A 23,373-nucleotide genomic window follows, 5' to 3' on the forward strand; every position below is an offset into this window, starting at 1 on the left:
TTATGTTAGTAATTTGCTATAAATTGCTGTGTAGGCATTATGATACTTTTTAAAACTTAAAGTACTGGAGCTAAGGGAAGAAGTTTTCCTTTGTGCCTTATAATGCCTGTTTTACTCTGGACTAGATTGACTCCTGCCCCAGAAGACTTGGCCTTTTCTCAAGAACAACTGAGCAAGTTCCACTGGAAGAAAAATATGAAATACACAGTTGTAATGGGTTGATCCTGGTTGGATGCCAGACACCCACCAAAGCTGTTCTATCACTCCCCTTCTCACCTGGACTGGGGAGAGAAAATATAACAAAGGTTCATGATTTTAGGGCAGAGAGAGATCACTCACCAAATATCGTCACAGGCAAAACAGATTCAAAATGGAAATTGAATTTATTATCAAAAAAATCAGTGCAGGATATTGAGAAGTAAAATAAATCTCAAAAATATCCTCCCCCCACCTCTCCCTTCTTCCCAAGTCAACATCCTCTACCCACAGTAGTGCAGGGAGATGGGGAATGGGAGTTACGGTCAGTTCATTACAGGTTGTTCCTGATACTGCTCAGGGAGAGAAGTCCTTCCCCTGCTCCAGCATGAGGTCCCTCCCACAAGAAACAGTCCTCCATGAACTTCTACGATGTGAGTCCATCCCATGGGCAACAGTTCTCCATGAACTGCTCCGAGGTGGGTTGCTTTTCCACGGCATGCAGTCCTTCAGGCACAGGCTGCTCCGGCGTGGAGCAGCTAGTCCTACCAGTCCACAAGTCCTACCAGGAAATTGTGAGATACTGGAACAGTATTTAATTACTGCATCAGAACCAGCTCAAATGTGTGTGAGTGTGGAAGGGCTAGGCCGTATCCCATATGGCAGCCCTGAGCCCACCCGGCAGGCTCTGCAGTAGCAGCTGTCTGTCAAGGGATCCCTCCCACACCATGCCCCCTGGAACACCCAACTCAGCCTCTGCTTGGCTACGCCACGCCTCACTCTGGCCCGGAGGCACTGCATGGTCAGTGAGCCAGAAATCCCACCTGGGAAGGGTGGCCACAGGTGGCCAAAGCACATAAATACAGGAACACAGGGGTTCTATTTGTTTTTGCTCTCCCGAGACCAGCCTCCACCATGTGAAGCTAAACTACTTGGTGGTAGCTATTTAATAATCTATTTTTCTTTTATTCTCCTGTCTTATCAATCTCTCCTCTTTCTTTACTCCTTTTTCTTCTCTTAATCTCTTTTCTTTATTTATTCTTTTAATCTCTTTTCTTACTTAATATTTTGGCTAACTTAAAACCAGGGGGTTGGATTTCACTAAGTTGTGTGTGTTGGCGAGTCCTGTGTCAGTGCTTCATGGAATGCTCTACCTTGATTGTATGTTACCCCTTTTAAACTTCTGTCAAGATCTCTTATTTTCTCCCTAAAGTTAACAGTAAAAGTATCTCCCGGGAAAATGTGTGCAGCGTTCTCTCTTTATGCTATCTCTAGGTATTAAAGAACCAAAAGCTCTGCACAGTTTCAGTGGATGAAGTTTTGGAGTCTTGAATATCTTTTAAAAGTAATACTCCCAGTTAAGCAGTTGGGCTTCAGGACTGGGGTCTTACAGAAACCTGTTCCAGCATGGGCTTCTCGCTCCATGGCTCAGCAGGTCCCTGCCAGGAGCCTGCTCCAGCACAGGATTCCCATATGTTCACAACCTCCTTCTGGGCATCCACCAGGTCCAGCGTGGGTCTCCTCCACGGCTGCAGGTGGATCTCTGCACTCCTGTTGACCTTCATGAACTGCAGGGCCAAAGTTGGCTCACCATGGTCTGCACCACAGGCTGCAGGGGAACCTCAGCTCCAGCACGTGAAGCATCTCCTACCCTTCCTTCTCCACTGGCCTTGGTATATGCATAGTTGTTCCTTTCACACATTCTCACTCTGCTCTTCTCTGGTTGCAATTACTTTTGCACAATAATGGGTTTTTTCCCTTCGTAAATATGTTATCACAGAAGTGTTACCATCATTCCTGACTGGCTTGGCCTTGGTCAGCAGTGGGTCTATCCTGGAGCTGGCTGGCATTGGCTCTACCAGCCGTGGGGGAACCTTCTGGTAGCTTCTCACAGAAGCCACCCCTGTAGCCCCCCAGCTACCAAAACCTGGCCATGCAAACCCCATACAACAGTGACTCAGGCAGAGAAAGGCACAGAAAATTTAGGATTTTAAATATGAATAGAGCCAAGAGACTTAAAAGAAAAATAAGGAACAAACTTAAAGTGGAGGCGAACAAGTAGGATCCAGACATTATAGAAATTGCTCAATTTAAGTGTTACTGGCTGAAAAGTAAGACCTCGTTTTCTAGTGTGATTTCATTTTGGCATTTTTTGTTTGTTATATTTCTTACAAAACACAGCTTTAAAGACTGAAAGATAAATAGGTTGACTATGCTTTGTTTTAGTTTCCTCTATAGAAAGAATGGACCAGTTCTACTCCATGGCCTTGGCTGCCTAGGGTCCTATCACTTTTGTAAGCTCTTTTTCCAGATACTAAAGCAAGTGCAAAAGAAACTCTGGCATAATATCCACGATCTGATTGTAGACTAAGAAAAAAGAAAAATATAGAAATTATCCACCAGAGAAAAAAATTTGTACTATTTCGTGGTGGTATAAAACAAAAATTGATAACATGGGACAACTCAAAGATACCAAGTAAATGGAAAAAACTACACCTGGTACTAATTCTAGAATTTCTATAGGAAAATTATGGATATGTATTGTTGAATCGTATAATTTAATCAAGAAATAAAATTTATTAGCTGACGAGAAATGTTGAAGAGGTGACAGAATAGCTCTCAGAATAGAACCTGTGTCCTAATCAGATCAGAAACATATATTCTATCAAGCAAATGAGTCAAACTGTAGTTCAATAGCTTTAAAACACCAACCTAGATATTATGAATCACCCTCACAAAAAAAAGGGACATTGTCTACCTCCACATAATAGTGTGGACAGTCTCTTCTATAACTCTTCTTTTGTGTCATAACCCATGTTTTTACAACCTGATGCAATAACAGACTTAAGTCCCTATCTAATGTAGATACACTGTAACATTTAATTTTATGCGTGGTTCCCAGAATGAAATAAAAATCTCAGAGCTAAGCACATACAACCTATGTACAAGGCATGAAGATCATCTCAGAAGGGTAATAAAAATAAACCCCTGTGATGAAAAAGAAGCCAAAAATAAGACCTGAGGAAGTGTTGATCATTAAACTTGCCTGGAATTCAATGCTGTGTCTGGAACTTGAGTCCCAAAAACCTAGGCATCATTCTTCATTTTGGATTCATGTCTGAAATTCATTCCTGGATCTAGACTGCAATAATTGCTTTTTCAAAGAATGAGATATCCCGGATAGGGTTTAAGTTACATTTATATTTTGGAAGAATGAATTGTGCTTTTCATGAGAAAAACATATGGTTAAACCCTCCTACCCCAATGAATTCTCTTTTCTTCATTCAGAATTGTTTGTGGGTTTGCCTGATGACTATTCCACTATGCTGGTTTTGGCTGAGGTAGAGTTAATTTTTTTTTACAGGGGTTAGTATGGGGCTCTGTTTCGGATTTGTGCTGAACACAGTAAGGATAATAGAGATGTTTTTGTTATCTCTGAGCAGCGCTTACACAGAGCCAAGGCCTTTTCCGCTTTTTGTACTGCCATGCTGGCAAGGAAGTTGGAGGTGCATGGGAAACTGGGAAGAGACAGCTGGCCTCAGATGACTGAAGGGATATTCTACACCATATGATATCATGCTCAGTATTTAAGGCTGAGGGAAGAAGGAGGATGGATGGGATGTTTAGATTGATGGCGCTTGTCTTCCCAAGTCGGCGTTGTACATGATGGGCCCTGCTGTCCTGGAAATGGCTGAACACCCGCCTGCCCATGGAAAGAAGTAAATTAATTCCTTGTTTTGCTTTGCTTGCATGCATGGTTTTTACTTTCCCAATTAAACTGTCTTTATGTCAACCTACAAGTTTCCTAGATTTTACCTTTCCAATTCTCTCCTTGATCCTACTGGCAGGGGAGTGAGTGAGTGGCCATGTGGGGCTTAGTTGCCAGCTGGGCTTAAACCACAACATCCACAAATAAACAAGAGCTGGCAGAAAATAATCAGTTATGATCCCCTGGTTCAACAACTGTACTGTGGAGCTATTCTTCCTTAAGAGTGCTTTTCCTGATCCTGCACATCTCCTACAGTTCCACAGTCAACAGGACTGCATCAACAGGATCATGGGTCTATATCTCCATACATCTCCACCTGACTCACCCTTTGTTGCACACTCTGTAAATTGCCAGCAAGTGGCAATACTGGGTTTCATCTCCTTAATGTTAGAAAAATCAGAAAGACTGTGATCCTCTATTTTTTCAGTGATTGCCCTACCTACCAGAGAGAAAAGTGAGGTGGGAAGGAAAAAATTATTCCAGTCAGATTTTAAAAAGAAAGCAGATTCAGCAGCATTTTATTATATTCTTAATTCAACTTCATTGAGTTCCTACATTCTAGATCCCAATAAGGTGTAGGTGGATGATCTTAGCCTGAGCAGTTCTGGGTAAGCACAAAAAGAAGAAATTATAATAATAAGGACATTTCAGGCTGAACATGAACACTGAATTTTAAACATTTTTACATATAGTCAGATACTAAGCAAAGATTTCTTTACATAGTAATCCTGGCTGTAGTGTACATTTGCACTGCTCAGCAGAGAGCAGGTTCACAGGAAGGATAATGCATGTTCCTTGGCGAGCAGCCCATACAGTTTAAATCCATTACACTCTATATGACTTAAAATGAGTCCTAAAGTCCCTACTGATCAGTTCCATATGCATCAAAGCCACCTGCAGCATATGGTATTCAGCTGTACAAAATAGCCCAAACAGACTTATCTGCCCCATATTCACCATAAGGCATCACCCCAAGAACCTTTTGGAATATGCATATAAAACAGACTTTAAACTGGCAAATTCAGGGCCGCATCATCCCCAGGCCCATGACTGCTGCAAGAAGAGGAATGAAATGTCAAGAACACTTCTACTGCTTTTCAGAATCACTCAAAAAATGGAACCATGTGTATTTGGCGAAGGGCCTGGACCCACACTTAAAACCATACACATATTTTTTTGAAACTTCCTGAGTCTTGTTTTGGGTCCCTAGTACCCTTGAAACTGACCTTTGAGGACCCATTTTGAAAGGTTCTCACGGAGAAAAAATCTGTAGCTAAACAGCCATTTAGAATCTACATATAAGCAACACTCAGTTCTTAATTTCATATTCGAGTGGCATTGAAACATTGCTTGAAAAAGCCAGATAAAATTAAAATATTATTTTCATTTAACTGAAATCAGCAAAATTGATCTACAGTTAACTGGATAAAAACAGTTTCACTGTGAAATTACATATTTTTCAATGTATAGCAAATTTACACAGAGCAACAGAAAGGATTAAAAAATTTAAAAACATAATTTAAATGAAACAAATGCAATATAAGTAGATTCACATTCTGAATTATAACAGTTATGTATCATTCAGAAAAAGAAATATATTGACATTACAAAACCAGGTAAAAAATAATTATCCTGGAAAAGTAAGAGTAAAGGAGTTGTGGAGACTGTTAAGTAACATTCTGAAGTTCCTATTACACATAAAATATATTTAAAAATACCTTTACAAAATAATCACAAACTCAGTGAAAGTGCATTTAACAAAATACTGTTAGTCGTCTAGAATCTGCCTGCGGACATGAAATCTACTAATGTAGGAGACCTGTGACTGCTGAATCTCATCCCATGTGCTCACTTGCATTCCCCCCAAAAAATCTGTTCTGATAATAGTTTATGCCTTTTCTGTATGGTTTTTATTTGACTATCATTTGTGTCAAACAATAAAGAATTGGGTCTTGTAACTTCATCAGCTACAGATCATAACCCTTTTTCATTCAAATTAATCTGTTAGACTCAGGAACTGAATAGTGTAGAAATAAGTTTCTTAAATACATCAGTACAATATTAAGGTTTGGATGACAACTAAGGCCCCATTTTGTGTAAAAAGAAAATAATAGTTTTATAAGTGTAATGAGAAGAGAGAGGGATGATTCATTCTAGGATCCTTAGAAAGAAATGAAAAAGAATTATATATTACCAGACAAGAGAATTGTCCACCTCCATGTGATTACTAAGTTAAAAAAGGGAAGAGTAGGGAAAACTATTTTGGACAGAGAAATAACAATGCAAAGTAAAATGACAGATCACTAAATCTTATGGAATGTTTTTAAAGAATATTGAAATATTTTTAAATAATATTGAAATAGAATCATAAGTAGCATCATTTAAAGAAATTAGAAAATAAGCTTTGAGTTTCATTACATATATGTATGTCTATATAAAGGTAAGATACATTAAAAAAATAGTTATGATTAGTTTATTCCTTAGTCAATTGTAAAAAAAAAATCAAAATAGGTGAGTAAATACAACTATGTTACATACTCTATTACCTACCTCATTTGTCAGGAGTCAAACAGAAATGGTCTTCTATAGCAGTAGCAGCAGCCAAACTGTGTGTTTAATATTGAAGCAATCAGATGAGCAACCCACTGAATTAGCCCTGGGAGTCTCAAAACTCACAAGCAATGTTCCAGGTGGATTCATGCACTACTGCTTTATAAAACAGAAGAGGTAAAAATGGAATAGAAAGGACTATTCCTACATGTATAAGGATCAACAGTCATTTTAGGAACCATTTTGAACTGTACTGTTGAGTCCCTTCTGTGCTTTAAACTGGGATAGGTCTGTTAATTCAATTCACTTATTTCATCTGCATTATGCAGGCATCAAAATGAAGAAAACCTGTATTGAGACAGGCAACTATTTCCAAAATTCTTTGGGGATCTCACATATCTATTTACTCCTCTTCCTGTTCCCTCTACTGAACAATCACTGTCATTGTTTTTGTTTTTACTCTTCTCCATCCATGCTTCTGTCTTTGACAAACTCCTTTGGAGTTATACTGCTTCCATTGAGGACAATGCAATGATTTCCATCCATTTTAATGGTCCAATACAAAGGTGCAATGTACTAACTCTTTACAGAATCATAGAATGGTTTGGTTTGGAGGGGATCTTAAAAATCATCTTGTTCCTATCTCCTGTTTTGGGCAGGGACAACTTCCTCTACGCCAGGTTGCTTGGAGGCCCATTCAGCCTGACCTTGAACATTTCTAGGGATGGGGCATTCACAACTTCTCAGGAAAATCTGTTCCAGTGTCTCACTACCCTCACAGTAAAGAATTTCTTCCTAATATCTCATCTAAACCTACCCTCTGTCGGTTTAAAGCCATTAAACTTTAAACAGGTTCATGTTCATCCATACAGGCCTCCTGGTAGTTTTGCCCAGCTTTCTTATTGTTGGGATACATCCCTTCTGAGCTTGGAAGAGGTGACCCCTGAATATTAACCAGTTTTCTCGGGCCTCTGATTCCTCCAGGGCTTTATCCCATGGTAGATCAAGCAGATACCTGGGGAGGCCAAAGTCTGCTCTTCTGAAGTCCAGGGTAGTGAGCTTGCTGTGTACCTTTCTCACTGCCCAAAGGATCTCAAACTCCACCACTTCATGGTCATGGCAGCCCAGGCTGCCCTTGAGCTTCACATTCCCCACCAGCACCTCCTTGTTGGTTAGAATAAGGTCCAGTATAGCACGTCTCCTTAATGGATCCTCTGTCACTTGAAGAAGGAAGTTATTGTTTTTGGAGTAGAAGTTATCATCAATGCATTCCAGGAACCTCCTGGATTACATATGCCCCCTCTTGCTGTCCCTTCAACAGACATGGTTGAAGACCTCCATGAGGACCAGGACTTGTGAACATGCAACTGCTCACGCCTGTCTGTAAAGGCCCTCATCCACTCAGTCTTCCTTATAGGGCAGTCTGTAGCAGACCCCCACTGTGATGACACCTGTCCCTGCCTTCCTTTTAATCCTGACCCAGAGGCTCTCAGTCAGCTCCTCATCGATCCCCAGGCAGAGCTCCATGCACTCCAGCTCATCATTGACATAGGCAGCAACATCCCCACCTTGTTTCCCCTGCCTGTTCTTCCTAAAGAGCCTGTATCCTTCCATTCCAAAATTCAGGTTATAGGAGCCATCCCACCACGCCCTGCAAGTGTGTACATGTTCCCTGACTTCTCTTGTTTATTCCCTGTGCTGCATGTGCTTGCTTAGAGGCTTTTAAATTGGGTTCTGATGAAGCTGACTTGCTGGTTGGAATGGCTGGAATTCCTTTTTGCTGCTCTTCATATGCTCTGCTGACCTGTGATCCCTCTCCAGGCTCTGGGCATCTTTTGCTGGCCCTGGCACCAAACTGGTATAAGTGGAATAGTTTGATGTTCCCATCCCATGGCAACTTTAATTTAAAGCCCTCTTCACCCACTTGCCAAGTTTATGACTGAAGATCCTCTTCTCTGACAAATGGAGCCCATCAGTCCCCAGTAGACCAGGTTTCTCAAACTGAGTCTCATGGTCATCTTTCTCTGAATTTCTAATTTTTTTCACTTTTTGAAATGGCTTATGATTGCGTTCTCTGCCTCCATTAGAAAATTTCTCTATTGCTACTGTATTTCACTTATACTCTATAACATTTATATTATTTAATTATGAGAATAGTTCTGGGAAATAGTATAATGAAAGGCATTATACAAAGCAAATGTACATCCTGTTATAATTTGGTTTGGTTACTGCACTGTGTTTATATGCTTCAAGTCTTTCTTCCCTAATAGTTAAATTCATTTATGTCACAGATGCTTGGTTATTGGTCTCCTGCCTCTTCTTAGAGGTACTGTAATTGAGCACCTGTGTGTGGGGACAGAGGGAATTGGGGGTTCTTGATTAATTTTCTCCAGCTATAAGTTATTTATTGTCTTGTACCAATCTCTTGTCATCCTCTTTGGGACTCCTTTAAACTGTCAGAGATACCTATTTACTTCTAATTGATTGTTACTCTGTGCTCATTGAGTTTTCCTAGATGACAAACACGGAAGAAATATTAAAACTAGCCATATCTATTTGCAATAGGAAGAGGTGGCGTAGTATAAATTATTGCTGACAGTGGAGTCTAATCTTTTGAAGTGCTGAATTCCAGGCAGGAAGATCACACTAGTCTCAAAGAATGGCTAGTGAGTTTAAACTTCCTGGGCAAACTGCTGCAGCTGACCCAGTTTGAGCACAGGGATGGACTATCTGAACTCCAGAGGTCCCTTCCCACCTCAGAAATTCTGTGATTCTGTGGCAGAGCTCGCTAAGCATCGAGTTATCTTTCTCATGAAAAATTAGGAAAGTGAATTTGACTCCTTACCATCTCATGCACAAAACTGGGCAGTCCCACTACTTGTCTGATCTGTTTCTCTGCATGTAAAATGAACCTAATGGTACTTGCCTTCTTCAGTATGGCACTTGATATATATGTTTAAAAAAAATAAATTCTTACTACATTTTATATTAATGTCATATTATAGCTGTCTCTGTTTTAACATACTCTGTCTTCAGAATCTGCCAATCATTTATCTCACAAGATTAATGAGACACTGAAAAAAGAATCCCAGCTCTTCAGATGTTAATTTTGTCATTCTGGCTTACAAAGCCCTTGGATAAGAGGAGGAAAAAAATTATCTTGCTACAGGAAAATATTGTCCACTGTCATGTGGAAAAACACTACCTGAAAATATCCAGAGAACAGCAGTAAGCTGTTGCCTCATGAGAGCAGAATCATTCCCAATCAATAGGAGGTCAAAGGTATGGCACCAGAAAAGTCAGGAAGATGATAACATTTGGAGGAGCCAGTGGAACTGTTAGCAACATAACATTGAACTGAAGGCTCAGTACACTTATAAATGGATTACTGTGAGCCATCATTATTTGTGGAAAACATCAGGATACAGACAACTCGTAACTGGCTACGTAAGTGACTTTAAAAATATTGTAGGGAGCCATGACAGAATCTATAACAATCTACAGGAATATCTTAGTTATACCAAGAGTTGGGGTTTTTTTTAAAGCATTCAAATCAATATAGCTACATTTTACTATATTGAAATTACCAGAGTTGAGAAAAATGTCACCATTCACCATATCATCTCTATTGGAAACTGTGGATCCTCCATCCTGAAAAAATGTTCTTGTTGGAAAGGGAAACTTTGAAAATTAGGACACTCATGTCTGCCTAGAAAATATTTATTTATATAGTACAGGAGGACAACATACTCAAAATACACATTGTCACACAGGATGCGTACAGGGGCTTATCAGCAGGGATCCAAAGCTATACCATCCCATTAGGTTTTAACTGAAAGAAAAAATGATGATACATAACATACTGCTATATCTAAAGCCCCTGTCACAGTGCTGCTGGCATGTCGTTGCTCAGCTTTGATCAAATTACTTTACATCCATATTTTACACATGTGATGAGAGATCCACAAGAAGATAATCAAACTCCTCTTTCCTGAACAGTCAAATAAATCCTTGAATTAAAAAAAGATATCTGCAATGGTATTTGTTCATTCCAATATGTATTCACTCTCTTTTAAGAACAGAACTCTTTCAGAGAGAGATGGCTCTTAATGCCAAACATATTTTTTTAAATTTAAACACAATTACACCAAAAATAAAACCATCATAACAGAGCACTCATGTATACATTGTAATTACTTAAAGGAAGAAGAAGATTCACTCGTTTAAATACAATGCATGAAAGACTGGGGTTTTCATTTTCTAACCAAGTATATTGATAGTATTTTAACTAAGCCATCATCTTTATTACACTTCTGCAAAGACCTTATCATAAACCAGTGGTGCTTAAGGCGTACTAAAATTGTAAGCATTTTCTCTCTCAAAGAATTAGCACAGTGCCCCTCTGGCACTGTTTTGAAATTCTTAATTTGCTCCATAAACATTAAAATGCTGGCAGAGCAGAAGTGTAAAGAGAGAACACCAAATAAGCATTATTTAACAGCATTCAAAATCAGCCTAATTGTTCTAAATGATTTATTGAAGGTTACTATCATGTAAGACAACTAATAATACAAAATAAAAGGACAAGAAGTTTTCAAAATTCATACCAAACTAACAAAAACTGTAGGATAGTAGTGCTTTTGCATCATGACGTAACTACTTTTGATTAGCAAGGCTAAAGTAGCTACAATTCCTATGGATCAGCCCTGTCTTTTCCTCTTCATTTTTCAATTAGTCTGTTGTAGGTAGACAACACGAGTGGTCTTACACCGAGCTGTGCTTGAATCAATGTTGAAGTAAAAAGCACGCCACTTTTCTTCTTATTCAAGTCAGTTTTAGTAATTTCACACCCATCCTTAGAAGGCAGCTTGGAGCTTTTTCAGCAACTTGGTCAAAGGGTATCGAGCTCTTGTTCCAGCTGACTCCCAACTAGGGAGGTTCACACACCATTCAACATAAGTACTGAATCTAGAGTAGATCTCAAAGGGAAAGCATTTTGCACAGATGGGAGCAAGCAAATGTGGAGCAACTATTCCAGCTCAATGGAGACCTCAACCTGGTTGGAACACCTGAGGACGGATGCAACTCTGCAGAACTGGGGACATGATCTTCATAAAATTTTCTTCCCTCTGGCTAATATAAATCTACCCTCCTCCCTCTGGACCTACTCTAAGAGTGTTTTTCCTCTGCTGAGGACTCCAGACCTGGATGCAGTACTCCAGGTGGGGTCTCACAAGAGCAGAACAGAGGAGGAAAATCACCTCCCTCAACCTGCTGGCCACATTTCTTTTGATGCAGCCCAGGATACGGTTAGCTTTCTGGGATGCAAACAAACATTGTCAGCTCACAACCAATTTTTTTTCGCCGATCCTTATCCTCAGGACTTCTCTCAATCCATTCATCCTCAGTTCGTGCTGGTACTAGGGATTGCCCTGACCCAGATGCAGGACCATTCACTTGGCCTTGTTGAGCTCACAAGGTTCACATGGACCCAGTTCTCAATAATGTCAAGGTACCCTGGATGGCATTCTTTATGTATCAACTGCACCACTCAGCTGAGTGTCATCTGTAAACTTGCTGAAGGTGCACTCGACTGCAGTGTGTGACTGCATTGATGAAGATATTATACTTCATTGTCCCAGTACAAACCCTTGAGGGACTCCGTTAATTTTTGATTTCCACCTGGACATTGAGCCCATGATTTTAATTCTTTGCATATGAGCATCCATGTAATTCTTTATGCATATGACAGTTCATCCATTAAATCCTTATCTTCAGTTTAGTGGCAAGAATATTGTGGGAGACCATCTCAAGGGCTTTACAAAAGTCTAGATAAATGACATCTATAGATGACTTCCCTGGTCTACAGATGCAGTTACTCCATCGTAGAAGGCCATTATATTTGTCAGGCGCAATTTGCCCATGATGAAGCCAAACTGGCTGTTTCTAATGACCTCTTTGACTTCCTTATTTTGACACAACTTCCAGGAGATTGTCTTCCATTATCTTAGTAGATACTGAGGTGAAGTTGAGAGGCCAGTAATTCCCAGTGTCCTCCTTTTAACCCTTTTTAAAAATAGGTGTGATATTTCCTTTTTTCCAGTCACTGAGGTCTTTGTCTTTGTAGGATGCACCTACCACAAATTCTGAGGAAACTGTCTGATGTCATCATGATGACAATCTCAATTACTTTCGAAAGGTCATGATGATCAGTGGAGGTTCCTTAGGGGCTTGAAGAAGGCAAAGGTCACTCCTGCCTTCAAGAAAGGCAAGTAGGGTCCAGAGAACTACAATTCAGTCAGCTGCACCTAAGCCTTGGAGAATGTAATGGAGCAAATAGCCCTGGAAACCTTTTCGAAACATGTTAAAGGAAATAAAGTGACTGAACTGGTCAGCATGGATTTACAAAGGGGAGGTCATGCCTGATCAACCTTATAGCCTTCACAACAAAAGGACTAGTTCAGCTGGGCGGGAGTGAGAGAAATGGATGTTGCTTATATCTACTTTGGTAAGGCTCTCAACTGTCTCCCATAATATCTTCATAGACAAACTGAGGAAGGATTGATCAGTGGAAAGTAGTGTAGACTGAAAACTAGCTGAACCACTAGATTCCGAGGGATCTGACCAGTACCATGAAGTCCAGGTGCAAGCCATTCTGCAGTGTGTCCCTAGCTGAATGAAATTTCTATGCCTGAGACACTGGTATGTTTACGTTAAATAATTTCTAATCACAAGTGTTTCAAACACAAGTGTCTCCAAGATCCCTTTAGAAAGAAAAGCACTAGTGCCCAGCAAACATCCATTCAAAACAGTGTAGCTATTTATGTATGGTATTTCTCAGACATTCCTTCAAGTATTTTTTTCAGTTAAAGGTATCTTCATAATAGCATGTAAAAATGAAACTTACACAAAGAGACAGGCATCAGGTTTAGTCTTAAGATTTTCTGTGATTCAGTCTGAAAATAAATGCCATTAGAGAGTCCATATATTTAGAAGTGAGCTTTAACCTTATCTTTTTTATTTGGTTTATCACAAATGGCATAATCCCAAAGGAGGTCTATGTATTATGCTACCCCCAGCAGCATAAATACATGGTTAGTTATAGGAGTTTATACCTACACATAGCTTTCATACATTCTTAAGACATGCAAAGTAAAATAAATTTTAATTTTTTGAAATATAGAGGGTCAAATATGGACCTCTGAGTGAGCTGGTCTAGTGAAAGGTGATTCTATCCACAGCAAGGAGGTTGGAACTACATGATCTTTAAGGTGCCTTCCAACCCAGGCCATTCTATGATTACGATTCTATGAAATAAACCAAAGGCAACTCCCTAGTAACTCCCAGGAAAAGCAGAGTGCATGCTTATGCAAGGCAACTGTAAAATGTAGTTCATTCAAACATTTTCTTTTTTTTAGATACAATTAGGGCAAAAAAATGAGACAAATGCAACCATAAGGAAAAGCAATGCAAAGAATAAGAAGGGTAATACAACTGAGATGCTAAATTGATGAGATCACAAAGACAGGTGGAAAGGAGGAAGAAAGAAAAAGAAAGGGGAAGATGATCTGCATGGGGATTCTGTGAACTAACAGTGTAGAACAGCAACCTAGCAGCTCTGGGCCACTGTCTCTGAGCTCAGCTCTGTCATTCTTCATTAAGGGATTCTGAGATCTGAGTTTCTGCTACAAGTAATTGCTATGTATTTCCAAAATTATGCCAGCCAGTGCTAATTCTCTATGTAGTGAAGATAGCTATTGCCCTTGAGTATGGAATGCTCTGGGAAATGAGTTATCATCATCAGAAGAGGGGACATGATGCTAGTGGAGGAACAGACACTGGTGTATGCAGCAGTCATGGGTAATGCTTCATTTACTTCTATAGCTCTCTTTTTCCCTCTCCTTCTAAGCTCCTTCCCAGTTACTGATTATTGCTGCACTGGGGTGAATTAGTGGTGCTTTGAAAAGAAGGGGGAAATGGCATAATAAAAGAAGATCTGGAATGCAAAATATGTGAGAAACATACTACATTGAAAAATAAAATTCCTAAATTAATAAATAAAGAGCATGAACCTATAATATTACCACTTACTCTTCAGTTACATCTATGACTAGTACTAACAACAGCACATAGCACAGTCCTTGTTTCAAACAAATAATTTAATTAATTACTAATTTAAAAGAATGTCTTGAAAGTGTAAATGTATATATAAAAATAGATTAAGATAGGTAAATTAAAAAAAAATAACATAACCCAAATTAAAGTTTACATTCATAAAATACTTTTGTATCAGTGTGACATCCCTGCCTACAGCAGTGGAGTTGGAACTAGATGATCTTTAAAGTCCCTTCTAATCCAAACCATTCTATGATTCTATAAATGTTTGCATTTATGTAATACCTGCTTTGTTTTGGGTAGAATAGGTACATAAGGGAAATTTGAATATAGAGTGTAAGTCTTAGCCCTGGTGAACAATCTCTTCAAATGGAACTTGACTGCCTTTTCATTTGTTCAAGTATAATTAGGAATAAATTCATTGAAGTTGGAGTTATAATATTACACACACCTTGTGATATATGAAGAATCTACTCTATTGCTATCAACAACAGATTTATTATTTTTTATGAATTTGTTAAATATTAAACAATGATTTTATCAAGTGCTTTGTACTAGAGCAAAATATGTGATTCAGCTCAGAGTAGTTTCAGTCATCTCAAAGCTGATATCTTTAACAGGTATCTAAACACAAAGTGTGACTTCATGTATGCATCAAATGTGTCTCCATGTCATGACAGACAAAAGGATATGAAACACTGACTTGTCCTTTTGACTACTTTGAGCTACACACAGAGCAAAGATGTTCAGTCAAGGAAATCATGCTAAACCCAGTGCAAAGCTAAAACTCCAGACTTCACATATGGCAGACAAAAATGCCAACATGACCTGCTTTGATCTAGTGATCCTTCCCCATTGGATTGCATTACTTATTAATGTAAATTTAGTCCATAACTTCTGGTACTTTACATTCAAATTCCTGCCCTTAATGAGTTTTATATAACTATAACAAGGACTGCTCCACACTAAAATTCTTTCTATCCACAAATTATCCTCCCCCCTAGCTTCCCCAAATCACTTGTTTAACATATCAGATCCACTTTAGAATTTATCTCTGAAAGAATGCGTCTCTTGATTTTTCGTGGCAACAGGCACTAAACACCTTACAATCCTCTGAATGCCAATGTTATATGTCAATAATGTTTACCTCAATGTATCTTCACTGATCCAAGTTGGTTTTGATCAGTCTCACCCTTCAGTGTGTTCTAGGAGATATATCCATTTGTTATACTACCTGGTAGTGCAGTGAATTAATTCCTTAATTTTGACACAACATCCTTGACAGCAGATCCCTTCTATGTGGGGGAATAAGAGAACCTGGGCAGCAGGATCCAGTGCAGTACACTGCAGAGGAATATTTTCCCCAGTTTAGACGGCTTTAGAAATCTAAACTTTTATTTCCTTGCTCTATTAAATCTCCTACAACCATCAGGCTGAATTTGCTGTGTCTGTATACTTCTCCCTAATCTTCTTTGACACAATTCTCTTTCTCTTCCTATCTATTCAATGTTATTCGCCCATCCTTGCTCATATTGTCACCAACAGGTGGGCAAATCAAGTAAGCCTAAGAAACATGTTCAGTGTAGCAGAAAACAAAAGCATCCACATCAAAAAAAGAAAAGGAGAAAAGAAAAAAATGTACATTGATTCACAGTTTCATAAATGCACTCAGCCTTTAGCTGAAATTTCATGAGGTAAATGGCCCAAATCAGGCTACAAAGACATTTGAAAATGCATATATATCTTAGGGCTCTATATGGTATTTGGCTTTAGAACAATTATTGGAGAATTCAATTAATTTTGCAGAGTACTTTATGCTGATCTGTACATGTCATAAAAGAGAACTTCAGGCAAAAATAGTGCTGTCTTTTGGCATGAACATTGCAAAGCAAAGCAACTCCTGGGACACTCTCTATTGCTAGCATTTCCTGTAGGCAGCTTGGGAGATTGGAGAGCAGGCAAAGGAGGGACGGAGTGTGCTGTTAGCACTGAACACCTTTCAGCTTCACAATTACCTTCGGTAATGACTCTTGAGTAGCCATTTTGGGGGGGTGGATCCTTCAGCATAAAGGCAATTTGTGAGCGGTCAGTCTGAAGAAACAAAAAACTGTGTGAGTGCATTCACAAGTCAAAACCATCAAGGCTTTACAATTCAATATTGCAATTTTCTGTATTAGACAAAGTAAAACAACTTTATATAAAATTCCTTTCTGTATGACCTCAGACAAAGGTCATACGGTTCTATTCAAATAATCTGAAGAGAGAGGCAACCTAACTGATATTTCTAAATTACGTTGGTTTGTTCCAGTGAATGCAGTGAAGGAGCAGGGGGTTTGGATCTCAGATTAAAGATATTCTTAAACCTCACTTGTACCCACTGAGTAGAATATAGAGAAGTCCAAGAGCATCAGTAAATCTGCCCAATGGATAAGAGCCTTAACAAGTCCATTCCGCAGCTGGAGGAAGCCATGTCAAAGCAAACCACCAGAACCCAATAATGTCCCTCTTTAAAAAAAAATAACTGCTTGCTTTTCATAAAAAGCAAACCTACAAGGCATTAGTGAGAAGTCTGACTCCATGTTTTTGTGTCTTTCTATAAGCCGTCTTCATTTCAATGTGAGGAGGCATGAGAAAGGAACACTTTGCTCCACAGTTATAAGCATCCCTGATATATGTCTCTTTCTACTTAAGGAATCCATTTTGGGAAGGATACAGTGTCTAATGATTTTTGAGATACCCCAGGGAAGTAAATATGTATATGTAAGGCTGACAGATACCACACAGGACTTAAAAGGGACTTGTACCCTTCAGTAACAACAGCTGGGAGCCAGGAAGCATAACCTACATCATCTCACGAGCAAGAGGTTATTCATACGTGACTCAAGTGCATAGAGCTATCAAGGTATTTATAGATAGCCTGACTCTGTCAGAGACACAGAGCATAATGACAGATCTGATGAGTAGATTTGAAGGACAGTAAGCATGAAATTAGCCCAAAGAAGGAATTTCCTTCCCATCCTTCCTTCTCCTTCATCATTGGGCTGTTGGCACTGTTAAATTCTGTTGATATTTAATAAAAGCTAGCATCTGTGCCTTGCTTGCCTCCAATTACAGAGCTTCATCCTAGGGCTACTTCGGAGCTTCTTGCAGACACTGATGCTTGAAGCACAGCTATAACAAAAGAATGGACTGACAGATTTTTTCTGCCTCTAGCTACTTCTTTGTTCTTTTTGATTTCATTTGCCTCGGTTTTGTTTTTGGTTGGCCACCCTAAATGACCAGCCTGCAGCAATGGCACCCCTGTAGGAGACCATTTGATCAATACTCTCTCTATGCAAGGCCTTCTAGGAACAGAAAATATTAGTGAAGGATGCTTCCATGCCCCAGTTACGTGCAAACACACATCACCACTGCTACAGCACTGTCACAGTTTCTGAACTGACTAGAGAGAATAACAGGGATTCTTTGTGTATAAGCCATGACAGATAATGTGAAAGTACAGTTTATAATTGTTAACAGCGAACTTCATATATGAAGGTTATTTCAGAATTTCCCTATAAAGCTACTTTAGGGATAAAATTCACTTCAGATCATGGTCAGCATCTGTCAGCGAGAAGAAAAAGCTGGAGAAAAAAAACTATTCAATTTTATCCTTACATATCTCACTAAGAGTTTTCTTGGATAGCTAGATGACTAAGAATAACTGGTTTAAAACTTCATATTTATAAAGTAGACAATATGAAATAAGAAAATAGAGGAAAGAAGAGAAAATGTAAAAGGCAAATAACAGTTCAACTGAAATCTGAGTTTTATTGAACCAGGAGTGCCTTCACTATCTTGCACTTGCTACTTACTTAAAGTCAAATGTTACTTGAGTTTTCAGGCTCTAAATATTCCAGTTTTTCTGCAGTGATTATGTTGGCCTTTCTTGAGTCATCACTGCTAGTGCTGATCATTTGTCTAGACCATCAGTAAGTCAGCTATCATGTAAACCACATATTTAGGCCTATTTTCCTACATAATCAATTATACCTATGACATAGAAATTCTTAAAACTGTTGTACATTAAAGGAATCAATATATGTGTCTATTTCTACAACTTTTCTGTGCAATTTGTTAACATACCTATATACTACAGATACTATGTATTTCTTGTAGACATTACATGGGAAATATTAAAATTGGTGTTAACTAAAGTGCAGTTTGGTAGATAAGTTCCTGAAGTTATCTTGAACTGCACTAACACAAACTAAAGAATTTTGTTCTCTCCATTTTTTTCTGTACTATCCAAGATATGATTTTCATAATGCTGTGAAAATTCACATTTTAAAAACAAGGCCTTTCAAAGGTACCCAGGCAGAAAAATAGTGATACATTTGGCAACTCTGAAATTCTTGAATTTGAGTTCTCTTCTATAATCTGGCATGTACAATATCAAGGAGTACTATTGATCCAGCTCAGAAATGTATGTATAATTTTCTGTGCAATCTTACAGATAACTGTTTTTTTTTTTTCTGCTGTACTGCAAAATGTTACTTTGGGGAGATGTTTGATATTCTCATCACACTAGTCAAAGTCAAGTTTAACACAAGGTATTGCAAGAAAGAGAAATAGGCTACTTGCATGCCAAGAATTCAGGTTGAAACCAACACTCTCTTAAACACAGTAGATTTTTCCTCCTTTCCCCTAAGGACCTCCAGGTTATTCAGCAAATGGAGCTGAACCACTCTACCATTTTTCAGTCAGTGTGAAATAGGCCCTAAATGGAAAAGTAGTCTGACTGTGACACACAACTTCAGACACTGATTCATCATCCAGCTCAATGAAATGCTTTACTGGAGAGAACTGAGGAAGTAACTTTCTTTTCATATTCATATCCTCAATTAATTACAGATTCAGTCTCACTACTAAAAAAACCATAATATACAATCACTACTGATGAGCACTGGGTCAAAGAAAAGCTGAGCACACTCTACATTTGTATTATTCTCTTTAATTGAACTTCCTTCTTAATAGCAACAAATAAAATCTCCTTTCTCCGCTCATAAAAAACATATATGTCTGCATCTTCAAACTCTAGTTAGACTCAGAACTACATAAGTAGGTCTACTTTTTATAAATATGAAGTTGATCATAAGATAATTTGGGGGGGAATGCAAAGACTATGAATCCTTGAAAGAATGACTCTAGAAGCGGGTCCATCACAGCAGCAGCTCTCCAGGATCGAGTGGAGTGGAAAAACACCGACTACTTGCATTTTTATTTTACATTTTTCCCCTGAATTATGTAATTCCCCTTACCCATGCGGTCCCCCCGTGCAGTGCCTTGTTGTCTCCCCTCCCTGAACCAGTCCCCGCCCCTGCACAAGCATTATTGGTTGTCTCATCCTCTTCTCCCCAATCCTGGTTTGTTACTGGACTTTGGTCCTCCTGTATCCCCCATTGGTTAGCAGAGCCCTCAAGCCACTCCCTTTCCCCCAGACTTTTGCCCAATCGTGTTCCTTTTTCTAAGCCCTCCCCCTGGAGACCTTAAAAGCCCACGGGAGTTTCAAGTAAACCACTTTTAGCCACTGGAATCCAGAGAAGGAACTTCGTGGCTCTTTTCTCCTAGTGAAGGGGGGTCATGCCACTGAAACTTTCTCTGAGAACCTGCGAGCAAGGAGTCGCTAGCAATCAGCTCTATTAATAATTTATATATCTTTGTGAGTAATTAGTATAGCTTTTATGACCTAGACCGCCTCTTATGAAAATCATAACTATAGAATACCTGTAAAGAACCAATAGGGACTTCTTGTCACTATTTTAAATTGCAACAGGGAGTCATTAATTTTTACTCTTTTTAAACCAGGAATCTTTCTTTAGAAAATATGGCTTCTTCCTAATATACAGAATAAGCTGGACTCAGAAAACCTTTTTTATATCTAAAATGTCAGAAGGTAAGTCCATTTCTTTGAATACTTGTAAGGCTAGAAATTAGAGCTCTATGCTACTGGAAAGAATCAGTTTCCCAGTTTCTAACTGTGGAGTATCCCAAGGTACTGGATGTTAATGTCATGACATTTTAGATATAGAGAAACTCTTTTAAGCTATATTTAGAGATTTCAAAGGCTCCTTCTGAAACTTTCATACAATTGGACCTACAGTAAACAGGGAATCTAACTTTATATTAACACTACAAGAGATAATACATAAACATACTTTAATGCTTTGAAATGCACCTATGTGACATGTATAGAAAATATGATTATACATTAAAGGTTTTCCCACCATAAATATAGGTCATTCAGAACAAACACAACTGACAGCAAAGACTTTGTGAAAAGGTAGCCTAAAGTGAAAAATTTTGGTCCAGGCTCAGAGTTCTAAAGAAGTCAGCCTTTTTATTTATGCAGTTAGTTAGTTAAGTCCACAGAGCCAATATTTGTCTTTAAAGTTGCAGCTTTTTTTCATAGCAAAGAAGAGACTATAAAATGGCATTTGCCATCACCCTCCATCAATCTTTCTTGGTCCTTCCTTCAGCACCAGAGGTTACAGACACACACACACACACGCAAAAAAAAAAGATTGATGAGGGAACATGGAAATTCACATAATTTTTTTATTGTTTCTTCTGCTGTTTAGTTATGTATTTATTCAACAGTATATCTTAAACTGTAAGGAGAAATATACATGCTTTTAGAAGGTGGATAGGCAAGACTCTTGAACACTTTCATGTATAAATTTATTTTTAAAGGCCACTAGTGTTTGATTTTATTTGATAGATAGTCTTCATCATCCTCACCTAACTTATGTAATACCTCTCACCTAGTTATAAAATAATTCCAAGCCACAAACATTGAAATTTAGCCAAATAAAAAAAGTCTAATAGTTAATTTGATTCCAACCTTTCGTAAGGGGATTACATTGACATCAGATTCTCCTGTATTCATCTCCTTATTCCTATGGGACAATCATTTATTCATTTGTCAGACCAGATAGAAACAAATATAATCCTATGCATTTCCCTTAGGCTAATATTATTTCTATGTGATAAATTCTCACCACAAAATATTTGCTCTTAACTTGGTATGCATGGTTCTTTAAAGAATAAACAGTGATCAAATATACCTCTGTTACTGCAGTAAAATCCTGTGCATAGCAGCAGTGCTTTACAGGTGCAATGAAGAGAATTTTCATTAGTTTGAAAGAAAATAGCAAGCATACCTTTTTTTTTTTCGTTTCCCCTACAAATATTATAGGGTCATCAATATGCAAGCCTATCATAAGATACTTGGTAGATTATCCATGTTATTATTCAGCAGAATGCCTAAAATTTAGGAAGCAGACCTCCCAACATGTCAGCAATTTAGAGATTGTCTTACAAAGCACTGTAAAAATAGGTGTTCACACACAGTCAGTTTTCCCATAAATGAGGTTAATTTGTGTTAGCAAACTGTCAAAGAACCTGTCATATTCTATTGTCTTTCCAAGTACAAAAAAGTTAAACAGATTATGAGACTGAAATAATACCCTAAAGGAATCCCAGATAATGAAGAAAATCAGCTGGTTTATAGCTTCTTATTTTGAAATTATACTTACATCTGATTCGAAGGAGTAATTTTTTCCTGATTGTGCATATTGAAGAACACTCTTCTGGATTTCTATTTTCATAATGCTTTCTTTAAAATTTCTGTAATAATAGCAATAGTTCTGGAGAACTATTTGACCTTGTACAAGGGCAGTGTCAAATATTTCACTCCATTATAAACTTGAATAAGTAATTTGATGGTTTTTATTCCCTGCATTTTTAATGAAACAAAAGATAAAATTTCACATTTTTGTGAAAACAACTACATGGTACAATTAGTAATAAGTGTTAATTAAACACAAATTTTAGAACCATAGAAAGAACAACAACGTGTACTGGAAGTGTTCAAGAAAGAATCTATATGTGTTGTAGCTACCACAGGGCTAATACAATTATTGATAATAGTTTTGTGATTTTAGAAGTTTAAAGTATAGACTGTACTTTTAAGAAATTTTAGGAGAAGTTAGCAATGCAAAGACATATTTGGAGTAATTCTAAAGAAATAGGAACCAAAACTAACCTGACACATTAACAAAGGGGAAACAGCTAAAAAAAAGCTTAAGGCCCAAATTCACAATTCACTAGGAAATGCCATACTTAGTGTGATAACATGAAATTCTAAGTATGAGACAAATTCTGGCCTCACACTGGTTTCAGCATGGTTTTCAGAATAATTGCTTTGATTTTCTAGGACTTCAGTGAGCACAGAAACACACAGCACATGGTGAAGTACATACCTGTTCTCTTGAAGGTTAATAAAACCATTCAGTGCATATGTTAAATTTCATATCTATGTTACCTTTTGGCAGATATATATATTATCACAAGTATAAGAAATTGAAGTTTTACCTACTTTTTTCTTTCCCCTTTTTTTTACAAAAAAAAATATTATCCAGTTAAATGCTTGATGGGAATCTAGCACACTGTATAAATAAGTGAATACTTTTCTACTAAAATACTTCAAAATTGCTTCTTTATAAGAAATATCTGAACACAGCAAGTGCATGCTAAAATCATACTGTATTGCTTTTATATCACTGAAAGCAAACAGCTATCTTTATTGTAAAGGTAATGAATCCAAGTAATGAGTCTGTAATACATGGGAGGAGAGACAGCAGAAAATAACACTGAATTCAGCTGGGTTACCACAGGGAAGAAATTGTCTTATAGTGCCTTTA

The 23,373-nt window shown here is 38.1% G+C and overlaps 1 long non-coding RNA gene across 6 annotated transcripts in view; it reads left to right on the forward strand.

Moving 5' to 3' along the window:
• Nucleotides 1-20,097: 20,097 nt before the first annotated feature.
• The window catches only part of LOC127467201 (uncharacterized), a 29,898-nt gene continuing 26,622 nt past the window's right edge, over nt 20,098-23,373 (forward strand). For 2 of the 6 annotated variants that reach the window (XR_007902997.1, XR_007902996.1), the window contains exons 1-2: nt 20,129-20,330; nt 20,477-20,564. This is a non-coding gene — a long non-coding RNA (uncharacterized LOC127467201). Of the gene's footprint in view, nt 20,331-20,476; nt 20,565-23,373 lie in introns of all 6 variants that reach the window. The other 4 variants (XR_007902993.1, XR_007902995.1, XR_007902994.1 and 1 more) reach the window with 4 other exon arrangements.

This window comes from Manacus candei, unplaced genomic scaffold (assembly GCF_025592945.1).
Source record: "Manacus candei isolate 608988 ecotype Guabito, Panama unplaced genomic scaffold, ASM2559294v1 h1tg000014l, whole genome shotgun sequence".
In the NCBI taxonomy this organism is placed as follows: Eukaryota; Metazoa; Chordata; class Aves; order Passeriformes; family Pipridae; genus Manacus; species Manacus candei.